This window comes from Hemitrygon akajei, chromosome 14 (genome assembly GCF_048418815.1).
Source record: "Hemitrygon akajei chromosome 14, sHemAka1.3, whole genome shotgun sequence".
NCBI lineage: Eukaryota > Metazoa > Chordata > Chondrichthyes > Myliobatiformes > Dasyatidae > Hemitrygon > Hemitrygon akajei.
In genome coordinates, this window is record NC_133137.1 from 55,599,186 (window position 1) to 55,613,212 (window position 14,027).

A 14,027-nucleotide genomic window follows, 5' to 3' on the forward strand; every position below is an offset into this window, starting at 1 on the left:
CAATTAAGGGCTTATATAAGAGAAAAACTAGGTCAAACAATGTTATTGCCGAAATCTAAAGAAATAGAAATTTTAATTCAAAAAGGAAATATTAAAAAATTTATATCTTGTATGTATAATTTGATTCAAAAACAGGCAACTAAACAAGGAGTCCATAAGTCAAGACAAAAATGGGAAAGTGATTTGAATATTAAAATTGAAGAAACAAATTGGTCAAGACTGTGTCTTGATAGTATGACAAATACAATAAATGTTCGGTTAAGATTAGTGCAATATAACTTTTTACATCAATTATATATTACACCACAAAAAATAAATAAATTAAATCCAAGTTTATCTGATCAGTGTTTCCGATGTAAACAAGAAACTGGTACATTTTTACATTCTACATGGTCTTGTTCTAAAATTCAACCTTTTTGGATAAATTTAAGACTTTTATTGGAACAAATTACGGGAATAAAACTTCCTCATAATCCAATATTACTTTTACTAGGTGATATTGAAGGGACAAAACCAAAACTCAAACTTAATAAATATCAGAAAGAATTTATAAAAATTGCGCTGGCTGTAGCCAAAAAGGCTATTGCAATTACTTGGAAATCAGATACATATTTAAGTATAGATTTTTGGAAAAAAGAAATCTATGGCTGTATTCCATTAGAAAAAATTACATATAACTTAAGAGATAAATATGAAACATTTTTGAAAATCTGGGGCCCTTATTTACAAAAGACAGGACTAAATATATAGGTGCTCTGAAGAGAAAATTAATGGTTACTTGGGGAAAGAAATAAATATATATACTAAAGTTATTAAGAACTCCATGGAGCATGTGGAGACCTTCCAACAACCAGGCACTCTTTCTTTCTTTCTTTTCTTTCTTTCTTAATTTTTTTTATATAGGGAAGTTAGGGGGGAGGGATTAAGGGGAGGGGGGAAGGGTCACATACTTTTTTTTTCTACACTTGTAATCATTTAAAAATGCAATTAAATAAAATTTTAAAAAAAAAAAAAAATTCTGGTTCATTACACAACACCCAAACCAAAATAGCTGATCCCCTAGTGTGCTCAACTATGAACAACTCTAAACAGCCATCTCATAGGCTTTCTACAAATTGCCCCTCTTAGGATCCAGCATGATTGATTTTTCCAATCTATCTGTATTCTGAAATCCTGCATGACCAGCATTACATTGCTCTTTTGACGTGCATTTTCTATTTTGCGTTGTAATTTGTAGTGTACATCTTTACAACTGTCCGGAGGTCTGTATATGACTCTTATCAGGGGCTTTTTACCCTTACAGTTTTTTAGCTCTACCCACAATGATTCTATACTTTCTGATCCTATGTCACCTCTTTATAATGATTTGGTTTCACTTTTATCAACAGGGACACACTACCCCTCTGCCTACCTGCCTGTTCTTTCGATATCCTTGTATGTTATGCTCTCAGCTATAATTTTCTTTCAGCTATGACTCAGTGATGCCAATAACATCATACATGCCAGTCAATAACTGTGCTACAAGTTCATCTGTCTTATTCTGTAAACTCTGTGCATCCAAATATAACAGCTGTACTCCTGGGTTCATGACTCTTTTTGATTTTGCCCCTATTACAACTCATCCCCCTTGATTGCATTATTTCCCTAACATCAGCCTATCTTTGCTAGCAGTCTCATTACACACTGCCTCTGTTTGTAAAACAACAATGCCATCCTCAGTGCTATCACTCCAGCTCCCATCCCCCTGACAAAGGATATTGGGCCCCAATGGGTTCAGGTGTAACACATCCCTTTTCTACAGGTCATACCTTTCCCAGAAAAGATCCCAATGATCCAGAAATCTGAATCCCTGTAACTTGCACCAGTTCTTCAGCCATGCGCTCATCTACTATATCATCCTGTACTTTCCCTCAATTCAGAATCAAAATCAGGTTTATTATCACCGGCTTAGAAACATAGAAAACCCACAGCACAATACATGCCCTTCGGCCCACAAAGCTATGCCAAATATGTCCTTACCTTACAACTATATAAGCTTACCCATAGCCCTCTATTTTTCCAAGCCCCATGTACCTGTCCAGAAGTCTCTTAAATGACCCTATAGTTCCCGCCTCCATCGGCAGCCCATTCCACGCACTCACCACTCTCGACGTAAAAACTTACCCCTGACATCTCCTGTCTAGCTACTTCCAAGCGCCTTAAAACTGTGCCCTCTCATGGTAGCCATTTCAGCCCTGGGAAAAATCTTCTGACTATCCATACGATCAATGTCTCTCATCATCTTATACACCTCTATCAGGTCAGTTCTCATCCTCCATTGCTCCAAGGAGAAAAGGCCAAGTTCACTCAACCTGTTCTCATAAGGCATGCTCCCCAATCCAGGCAACATCCTTGTAAATCTCCTCTGCACCCTTTCTATGGTTTCCATGTAGTGAGGCGACCAGAACTGAGCACAGTACTTCAAGTGGGATCTGACCAGGGTCCTATATAGCTGCAACAATGGCATGTGACAGGAAATTTGTTAACTTAGCAGCAGCAGTTCAATGCAATATACAATCTAACAGGAGAAAAAATAATAATAAATAAACAAGTAAATCAATCGTGTATATTGAATAGATTTTTAAAAACGTGCAAAAAACTGAAATACTGTATATTTAAAAAAAGTGAGGTAGTGTCCAAAACTTCAATGTCCATTTAGGAATCGGATGGCAGAGGGGAAGAATCTGTTTCTGAATCACTGAATGTGTGCCTTTAGGCTTCTGTACCTCCTACCTGATAGTAACAGTGAGAAAAGAGCATGCCCTGGGTGCTGGAAGTCCTTAATAATGGATGCTGCCTTTCTGAGACACCACTCCCTAAAGATATCCTGGGTACTTTGTAGGCTAGTACCCAAGATGGAGCTGACTAGATTTACAACCTTCTGCAGCTTCTTTCGGTCCTGTGCAGTAGCCCCCCCATACCAGACAGTGTTGCAGCCTGTCAGAATGCTCTCCATGGTACAACTATAGAAGTTTTTGAGTGTATTTGTTGACATGCCAAATCTCATCAAACTCCTAAAGAAGTATAGCCGCTGTCTTGTCTTCTTTATAACTACATTGATATGTTGGGACCAGGTTACATCCTCAGAGATCTTGACAACCAGGAACTTGAAACTGCTCACTCTCTCCGCTTCTGATCCTCCTATGAGGATTGGGATGTGTTCCTTCGTCTTACCCTTCCTGAAGTCCACAATCAGCTCTTTCATCTTACTGATGTTGAGTGCCAGGTTGTTGCTGCACCAGTAGTTGGCATATCTCACTCTGTATGCCCTCTGATCACCTCCTGAGATTCTACCAACAATGGTTGATTCATCAGCAAATTTATAGTTGGTATTTGAGCTATGCCTAGCCACACAGTCAAGTGGATATAGAGAGTAGAGCAGTGGGCTAAGCACACACCCTGAGGTGCGCCAGTGTTGATTGTCAGTGAGGAGGATATGTTATCACCAATCCGCACAGACTGTGGTCTTCTGGTTAGGAAGTCGAAGATCTAATTGCAGAGGGAGGTACTGAGGCCCAGGTTCCGCAACTTCTCAATCAGGGTTGTGGGAATGATGGATTAAATGTTGAGCTATAGTCAATGAACAGCATCCTGATGCAGGTATTGGTGTTGTCTAGGTGGTCTAAAGCTGTGTGGAGAGCCATTGAGATTGCATCTGCCATTGACCTATTGTGGCGATAGGCAAATTGCAATGGGTCCAGGTCCTTGCTGAGGAGTTCAGTACAGTCAAAACATACCTCTCAAAGCATTTCATCACTGTCGATGTGAGTGCTTCTGGGTGATAGTCATTAAGACAGATCACATTATTCTTTTTAGGCACTGGTATAATTGTTGCCTTTTTGAAGCAAATGGGAACTTCTGCCTGTAGCAGTGAGAGGTTGAAAATGTACTTGAATACACCCATCAGATATTTGGCACAGATTTTCAGAGCCTTACCAGGTACTCCATTGGGACCTTCTGCCTTGCGAGGGTTCACTCTCTTTAAAGACAGTCTAACATCAGCCTCTGAGACAGAGATCACAGGGTCATCAGGTGCACAGATGTAGTTGTGTTCTCCCTTTTGAAGTGTGCATGGAAGGCGTTGAATTCAATTCAAGTTTAATTGTCATTCAACCATAGATGAATACCAATGAATACAGCCGAACGAGACAGTGTAGCTCCAGGACCAAGATGGCAAAACACAGTGCACACAGTCACACACAACACAAAGCACACGTAGCACATACAAGATAGTAAACACAAGTAAGATATCAGTAAAATACAGCCACTCAAAAAATACAGTGCAGACCCTGAGTCCATGAATGCTGCAGAAATCTGCACTTGACCACAACACAGCTTGTCTTCTGCTGAGTGAATACTGGAGGTGGGGTCAGTACTGACTCCAGCCTGGATGCTATATCACATCACCCCAGGGAGCACACCGGCTTTGATGTGTCTCTACTGGCAGCTGTAGTAGGGTAATTCTAGGCAGTTTCTAGAGTAGGTTACGGTACATGGTGGGCACAACTTTGTGGGCTGAAGTGCCTGTAATGTGCTGTAGATTTCAATGATTCTAAGATTCGATGACACCGCAGCTTGAGGCCTACTCCTCGCTTTCACTGAGGCCACACCATCCCTCACCATCCGCCCCAACTCTCAGCAAGTAAGTCAGTGAATTAAACTCACTGATGTATGGCACCGGCAGCAATCCAGGGATTACTACCCCAGAGGTCCTGCTTTTCAGATTTCCACCTAGCTCCCTCAAATCTCTGTTCAGGACCTCCTCACCTTTCCTACCCATGCCATTGGTGGCAATATTTACCAAGACTTCTAGCTGCTCCCCCTCCCCCTTAGAATGTTGTGGACCCGATCCAAGATATCTCTGGCCCTGGCACCTGGGAGGCAACATACCATCTGGGTGTCTCTATCGCATCCACAGAATCTCATCTCTATTCCTCTAACTATAGAATCACCTATCACTACTGCAGTCCTCTTCACCTCTCTTCTCTTATGAGCCATAGCGCTGTACTCAATGACAGAGACCCAGTCACCCCCTTGTTAGGACGTCCTCCTCAACTGTATCAAGTGGTCTGCTTACCTTCTCCCTTTCGAAGTGTGCATGGAAGGCATTGAATTCAATTCAAGTTTAATTGTCATTCAACCATACATGAATACCAATGAAAGTGGGAACGGTCACAGGGGTGCTCTGCACTGGCTATCCATTTCCCTTCCTTCTCCTGACAGTCATCCAGTTACCTGAAGACTACCAGTTATGAAGACTAGTTAAAAGCAGCAGTTCAGAATTAAACAATCTGAAGTGTTGAAAATCTGGTAAATAGATAAATAAGCAAACTTGAGTACAGATCTATCATATCATTTGGAGAAAATGAATTTAGTTTTAATGACAAAATCAAAAGTGGCCAAATGTCATATGCAAAAAAAACACAACCAAGTTACTGAAATTCTTAAAGAAATTCAACCTGCTTCCTTTATTGCCTCTGATCTGCCTGAATTCATCCCATACCAACATGATGAACCTCTAACTGCCCTGTGAGATAGCCTCACAAACACCTTGTCTGCATCCTTTTAAATCTGTAACTGGATAAGCTCCGTCATTCAGCTCTGGGACGTGTTCTCCCTGGAGCAAAGGAAGCTGAGGTATGATGTGATTAAAGTACATAAGATCATGAGGGACATAGATCAGGTAGACAGTAAAAATCTTTTTCGTGCAGTCGGGCTATAAAACAAGAGGGCATAGGTTTAAGGTGGGAGGAAGAAGATTTAAGAAGGATCCGAATGGAAGTATTTTACACAAAAGTAGTTGATTTCTGAAATAATTTGTCAGAGGACATGATGGAATTAAATAGAATTGCTGTATTTGGAAGGTGTTTAGACAGACATTTAATTAGGCAAGGCATGGAAGGATATGACCCTAATGCAGGCAAATAGGATTAGTGTAGATGAACAAAAAGGTTGGCATGAATGCAATAGGCTCAAGGACAAATTTCAGTGCTATACATGTGTCTCCATGACTCTATCTGTCCCTCTTGTAAGGATGTTAAAGATTGCAGGAAGAAGCAAAAGAATAGGATTGAGAGCTAAGTTACATCAGCCATGATTGAATGGAGGAGCAGACTAGATAGGCCAATTGACTGATCCTATATCTCACGGTCATTTTAACTAGACGCTGATAATCATTAATGACCTGCTAAAATGCAGAAAATGAAAGGATAACACTCTATTAAAGTTAAGCTTGAGAAATGTTTTCACCAATTAATTTATCATTAATCATTCTTATTTTTCTGTGCCCTTTCTACTGTGATATTATAGGCATCTTGGCAATAAAAGTTGATACGGTGCTTTGTAGGGAAGATTGGAGCGGGTGAACTGTTTTAATTTTGTTTTATTCCTTACTTTGACAATGACAGCGTTCCTGGAAGCCCACAGATCTCCAGGGCGGTCTCTGTGGTTGATGCATTATGATGCCCTGACAAAAATTTTATAGAGTTTAATGTTAATAGGGAGCCTCGTGATCAGCAGAGTTCTACTGGTCATGATTCTTTTGTTTTCCGTTAGTCCGTGTTAAAATGCAGTCAATAGCCGGGGATATCTCAACCATCTTCTCATTTCAGCTGTACATTATTTAAGGCACGTCGTTAAGTTTGTCTTCGTCTTTATCCGAATTTAACGAAGAGGAAAGGAAATGCAAAATTTGTTCATATAATTTGAATCTTGCAACAAGTTTTCCATGAGTTACTTGAAGCTTAACATCTTTAAGGTCACGATGGAGATTTCAATTGATTTGTTATGGAATACGGATTTCCCTCTAAGCATTTTCCGCGTGTGCTCTCTGCAATACGATGCAGTGTTTTCATTCACAAGGTCCAATGTGCAAACTGTTCGAGTCTCTGCTCTTAATACTCGTCGTGAGGCACAATATGCAGCAGGTAGCGCTACTGCCTCGTTCCTCTAATAACCTTCATTAGAGTCTAACCCCGGGTGCTAACTGTCCGAGGCTTCCACATTCACTTGTCAATTTCCTCAATTTGCTCTGGTGTACTCCCGCATCCTACAGACGCTCAAATTGGGCACTCAGGTGTATGTGAGTGATGGGGTAGTCAGTGGCATATGATAGAGAATACAGTGTAAGGAAATAAATAGAGGGGTGAGACTAATGAGATTACACTGGGAGGTTATATGGACATAATGCATGCACATTCTACAAAACACATAAACAAGATGCGGAACTTTTTCAGCGCTGAAAAAGAAGTCAGTATCTGCAGCAAGACACAGTTTGTTCCAGGAACTCAGCGGGTCATGAATCTCCCGATAGATGCTGCTTGGCGAGCTGAATTCCTTCAGCCGACTGCTTGTTGTTTCAGATTCCAGCGTCTACAGATCTCGTCCATCTAGACGACATCCCTCTCCCCATAGCCTACCAAGCCTATTTGGCTAGCTCCCCGTCTTTGGTTATTTAAAGAAACGCGGGGGTGTACACTGATGATGAAAAACTTCAACAATTGAAGCGTGCAGTCCTTTCACTCTGCCAGGTCAAAAGACAAGAAAAGGTCACAGAAGTACCCGCTCCGGGCTGTTCAGCTTTCAGAGCCGACAGAAACCATCATTGTTATGTGGAACCCGGCAGCGAAAGATATGAGTTCCAATATCAAATAAAACTTTAACATCATTCTCAACGTTTCGACTTTTTATGGGTCGAAATAAGTTTGAGAGACTGTTTGAAACGGGTTTCTCCCGTGCAGTCAGCCAGCGAAGGTTTCATCTAATTCACTCTCGGAAAATTACGCACCGCGGCGTCAGTCGCCTCTGGTGTTAATTTCAGGCGGAAGTGTTGAAGAACAAATGCATCAGATGGGAAGTCCTCTCGCAAACGTCAGAAGGTTCGTGACTGAAGGCAAACGGAGAGTTTGAAATTGGATTCATTTATGGACGTAACCTGCCCGACCACGCCCACTCGCCACCCCTACCCCTCCCAAGATTTAGGAGCAGCGAGCGAACAAGATCCAGAGTGCGGTAGGCTGACTGCCGAGGTCACTAGGTTCCTCGCGAACCCGCGTTGGATGGACCAACTTGTCAGGTGCCTCCTGAGCAGCATAGAGGAGGTAACGATATCGGGGTGGTTTAATTCGCTGTTGTGATTTAACTCCTAGAGGAGGGGGAGCGAGGTAGAAATCCTGGCGGGACATTGGTACTTGCATTCATGTGCAGGTTGGGCGCCTAAGTGAGGCTGAAACGTCCAACGGAAGCACAGTCGTTGCTCGGATTCCCTGCCCGGTGTGAAGTCAGGACTATGCTGCCAGAATGTTGGCCAGGAAGAGCATCATCCCAGAGGAGTACGTCCTGGCCCGGATCGCGGCTGAGAACGTCCGGCAGCCCCGCTATACAATACGTCCTCGCCAGCCCCGCTTTATTAACAAGAACGGAGCTTGCAACGCGGCGCACAAGAACATCAGGGAGCAAGGTCGCTTCCTGCAGGATGTCTTCACCACCCTGGTGGACCTGAAGTGGCGCTACACCCTTTTCATCTTCACCATGTCCTTCCTCTGCAGTTGGCTCCTCTTCGCCATGATGTGGTGGCTGGTGGCTTTCGCACACGGGGACCTGGACCACAGACAGAGCACGTCCGTTGAGCCGTGCGTCACCAAGGTGAGATCCTTCACCTCGGCCTTCCTCTTCTCCATCGAGGTGCAGGTCACTATCGGCTTCGGCGGCAGGATGATGACCGAGGAGTGCCCCATGGCCATCACCGTGCTCATCATGCAGAACATCTCGGGGCTGATCATCAACGCCGTCATGCTGGGCTGCATCTTCATGAAGACGGCTCAGGCTCACCGGAGAGCGGAGACGCTGATCTTCAGCCGGCACGCCGTGGTCGGCCTGAGGAACGGCAAGCTCTGCTTTATGTTCAGAGTGGGCGACCTGAGGAAGAGCATGATCATCAGCGCCTCCGTCCGGATGCAGGTTGTGAGGAAGACCACCACCACAGAGGGAGAAGTTATCCCCATCCACCAGATCGACATCCTGGTGGACAACCCCATCGACAGCAACACCATCTTCCTGGTGGCGCCGCTCACCGTCTGCCACGTTATAGACAAGCGGAGCCCTCTCTACGAGATCTCGGCCACTGACCTGCAGCACCAGAACCTGGAGGTGATCGTCATACTGGAAGGCGTAGTGGAGACCACTGGCATCACCACCCAGGCCAGGACGTCTTACATCGCCGAGGAGATCCTGTGGGGCTACCGCTTCGTCCCGATCGTGACCGAGGAGGACGGTACCTACTCGGTGGATTACTCCAAGTTCGGCAACAGGATCAAAGTGGCAACTCCTCGCTGCACGGCCAGGGAGCTGGATGAGCAACCCTCCATCCTGATCCAGACCCTGCAGAGGAGTGAGCTCTCGCACCAGAACTCGCCGAGGAAGCGGAGTTCCATGAGGCGAAACAACTCAATGAGGAGGAACAACTCTTTCTTAAATAAAGTGCAGTTTTTTACTCCGGATAGCACAGAATACTGATAAATTCTATCATTGACTGGGAAATGAATTTTACAGAGGTGCATGCATTTTGTTTGGAATTTTACACGTTTTCAAATGAGTCGTGACTTGCAGACTGAGAAAGACATCTTTAATAAAAATCGTTGTATTTTTCTTTCTGTGCCCATATGAAGTTAATGTATATTACACTACGAGCTCGGTTCTACGATGTTAACTTTTTTTTCTGTTAGATGTTCTGTAAACCCATTGGAAAGTTAGCGAGTCCTTTGCGGTTCCGCAGGTCTCTTCGCTGTTTGCCAAGAATTTGTCTTGTACCTCATTGGCAATACATCATTTATTGATGGAACAATCAACCAATGAGGTGAAGGATGCGTAACAGGTTATCCAATGCTCGATTAACTTCAATAAGCAAGGGAACAGAGAGTCTGCACTTTTTTTTGTTGTTCGGGCTAGCATCCTCGAGGAACCTCCTGCTCCCTGAGTGTTTCTCCTCACGCCCTTTGCCCTTGCATCTTGCCCCCAGTTTGGCGAGTTTCCAGTTCTGAGCTCAGTCCTTTTTCTCTTGCCTTTCTTCACCCTCTCAGTTTACATGACTGTGGAAATTATTTAAATTAGAATCCATTTATCTTTATTTAATTAGTTCAGTTGAAATAAATTGAACAAACAGTTGATCTGATTTCTCTGTTGCTTTGAAGATTGGTCTGGGCCCTGTGTCTGAGCAAGGGACAAAGCGAAGGTGCAGTAGAGAAGGATTTTTGATAGTGATGATAAGGGAATTGGACTTGGAGAAACCCTTTACAACGGGACTGAAAGGGTGAAGGAGATACAGTAGATCGTGTTAATGAGTTTTGTTGACTGCTGACTTGTGCTACAGGATAAAATAGACTGAGCTTGTGACACAGTATATATGGGATTTTCACAGGAAGAATGCTCTCTCAGAACGTGGCTTATGTATCACTAATATACACTGAGACTCATCTTGAGCCTTGGAGCAAATGGAATGTAAACATTGCTGTTCTGTAACTCTTTCCACTCAAATATGCCTATAAAATTTACAAGGACTGGGAACTATACTGTGTCAAGACTGAAGGCCAATAAAGATGTCAAAATATTCCACTTGAGACAGAGTTTGTCCAGTCAGTAAAATGCCTGTAGCAGCTCTCCACAGAAGAGTTTGGCTCTTTATGTCCGGGCATGTGATTAGAATAAATACTAAAGTGTGGCACTTGTTTAACATATGCTTTAAAAAAAGATAAAATAGAAATGTCTTTGCTGAATGTGACAGATTTTTTCACCATTTTAATACTCAGCAGATATAGCTCCAACTGTCACTCAAACTAGGAGGTATAAATGGCATCTTTAGTTGAATGAAATCAAAGTTTGCTAGAAGCACTCATGCCGCATTTGTGGAAAGGGAAACAGAGTTAACCTTACAAGTTGAAGTGACAGAGACTGTGGCAATACTGGTTTCTAGTTCCATATTGAAGAAGAGTCTTGGAGGTAAAATGTGAACTCAGTTTCCTTATCCACAGAAGTTACCTGACTTGTAGAATCTTTTCAGGATTGTCCATATTTATTTCAGACTTTCAGCATCTGCAGTAATTTTATTATTGTGTACCTTTAATACAATACTTGAAAACAGATCGCTGGCAGTTCTCTCAACATTGGGCAAAATAATATTAACAAGATGGCAGCTTTTAAGTGCAGCTGCATTCTGCAGGTCCTAGAATGGATAACTATGTTGCTAATATGTAGCTGTATCTACCACAACTGTAAATCGGTATATCATGATCACCAATTGCTTACAGACATTTGAAACTTTTTGGTTGCTCTGTAGAGTTTTAGAGAGAAGCAGGGAATGACATATTATATAATGGTTGTGACTTCAATTGTAATGTTAGCTTTATGAACTTGCTATTGGCTGAAAAAAATCATACATTTGCACATTTTCTCTGGATTCCAATATTGACACTTACCCTTCTCACCACTTTTAATCTAATTGTTGCATAAGAGGGAGTACCAACTCCTGGTATAAAAATATAGTAATTGTCTAAAAATTTCACACCAAATGAACAGGCTGGAGATGTGAAGATTGTGATGGTACAGTCTGATCAGTTTACTGGATTACAGAGTTGAACAAACCTGGCTAGAGAAAGTTCGATTTTATTTTTTGAATGAATCAATAATTCTTCTGGCCCCACACCAATGACCGTACCTGCGCACAGCCACACCAAGCCCCAGCCAGGCAGTCAAGAAAGAGTGTCCGTGTCACAAACTGTGCTGAGATTATCATCAGACTTCACTTGTTGCAACAGTCAGATTTAATTGTTGGCAGTGCCTCAGCATTACAGCTAGGTGCAGATGTCCAGCCCGAATCAGAAGTGCCCACTCTGCAATAATATGAAAATTTGCAATACTGCAACAACTTTAATGATTCTGAGGTATGCAGCTTCTCTGTGTCCTTGACCAGTCTGATCTACCTTAAGATGAAACCATCAGCTATCTCTCTGTGTGGTTATATCTTAAAAGTCTCCTCATCAGTAGTTTTCCATTTTTTCTTTGTTCTGGCTTGGAGAATTTATTTATATACAGCTTCTTCTCTCTTCCTTTCCCATCCTGATGAAGAGACTCAGGCTGAAACAATGCCAATTTTATTGCTTTCTATAGATGCTGCCTGACCTGCTGAATTCCTCCAGCATTGTGCGTGTGTTGCAGGATTTCAATCTTTTGTGCTTATGATACTGCAGAGTGACTTGTGCAAGTGTTTCCTTCGCTCATTCTCACACGCCCATCTCTCAATTACCTCAATGCTTCTTGATTTAACTTATCATGTTTATCTAAAGTTTATCCTTTGATAGTATTGGCCAATCAGTTGGATTCTCTGTGAAGAATCATGTGTTTACAATTTATTCCATTTTCTTGAAGTAGATTTGATTCCTTTTTCTTAACAAGCACATCTTTTCTTGAGGAATTCTTAACTCATAATAAAACCTTCACAGACTAATCAGTTAAAGATCTGAAACCTTCTTTTAATTTCTAAGAAAATCAATTAAGATTCTCATCTCTAGTTTATGAATTCTTGATTTCTGCACCCGAACTTCCAAATTTATTGAAGTTCCCAAGATCAAATCTTTCTTTACCATATCTTTCTAAGCTCTAATGTGCCATTTATTCAACACCTTTGCTATGTTCAAATCAAATCATTTACACAGTATTTTTTTATTTGCAATTACCGTAATTTAATCTCTCTTGAGTAATTCTTTGCTTTCTTAACTTTTTCACCATAGGTCATAGTCAAAGAGTCACGGAAAGATGCAGCATGGGAGCAGACCCTCTGGCCCACTGAATATGTGCCAATCATCACTTGTATTATCCTTTTGTAAGGCATTTTATTTTCCCCTCATCAACCTCTCCCAGATTTTACAACTCGCCTGTACTAGTGGTAATCTAGAGCAGCCAATTAACCTACCACATTTTGAGAAGGTGTGAGGAAATTATACCACTCAAGGGAAACCCATATATTCACAGACAGCATGCCAACTCCATACAGACAGCACCAGATGTCAAGACTAAACCCAGGTTACTGGGAGCTGTGAGGGAGTAGCTCTACTAGCTGCTCACCGTGCTGTCCCAAAACTTCAGCTGCAATTTAAAACTTGAGGATTCATTTTTTTCAGCTTTAGGTTTCAGAAACTTGTTGGTTTGGCAATGTGGAATCATAGAATAACAGAATATAGAGCAAGGAAATAGGCAATTAGACCCAGTCCATCCACGCTGAAGTGTAGGCATTTTCCCATGTTATTGACTGCACCCAGTGATTGGTCCACAGACCTTGGTACCTAAGTGATTGAAGAGTTTGTCTAGAAGTGCTCAGCTAGAAAAGTCTTGGAAAATCTTGGCACTTTAATGTGGAGTCTCAAAAAAATCTGCATGTTTAAATAAATAGTTTGTTGCTGCTTAGTATATTTATATCAGTGCACTGCTCTTTTTTACTGTAGTCCAAAATATTGCTATAAATACAGCTATTTATTATTATTTATCTATTTATTCCTTAACATCAGACTGTTCTTACTCATATAGTGGTGTGCACATAACTGTTAGGTAGGAGTTGTGGACTTAGCCTTCTCTTCCAGGCTGAAATAAAGGCTTGTATCTCTTTTCTAAGAGTAAATATTTGTATCGGCACTGAAACAGAAAACAATGCATACAGGATAAGTGTGATTTGGACACAGATTCTGGCTTATTGCTCCAACACAGCACTGAGGGATTGCTTTAAATCTTTAAGCAACACTCATGAAATGCTGGAGGAACTCAGCAGGCCAGGCCGTGACTATGGAAAAGAATACAGTCGATGTTTCGGGCCAAGATATCAACTGTTTACTCTTTTCCATAGATGCTGCCTGACCAGCTGAGTTCCTCCAGTATTTTGTGTGTGTTGCTTGGATTTCCAGCATCTGCAGATTTTCTCATTGTTAAAGATTTAAAGATTAGCTTTA

The 14,027-nt window shown here is 42.0% G+C and overlaps 1 pseudogene; it reads left to right on the plus strand.

Annotated features, from left to right (window-relative positions):
* The first annotated feature begins 7,938 nt into the window (after window positions 1-7,938).
* The window catches only part of LOC140738598 (ATP-sensitive inward rectifier potassium channel 8 pseudogene), a 35,601-nt pseudogene continuing 29,512 nt past the window's right edge, over window positions 7,939-14,027 (plus strand).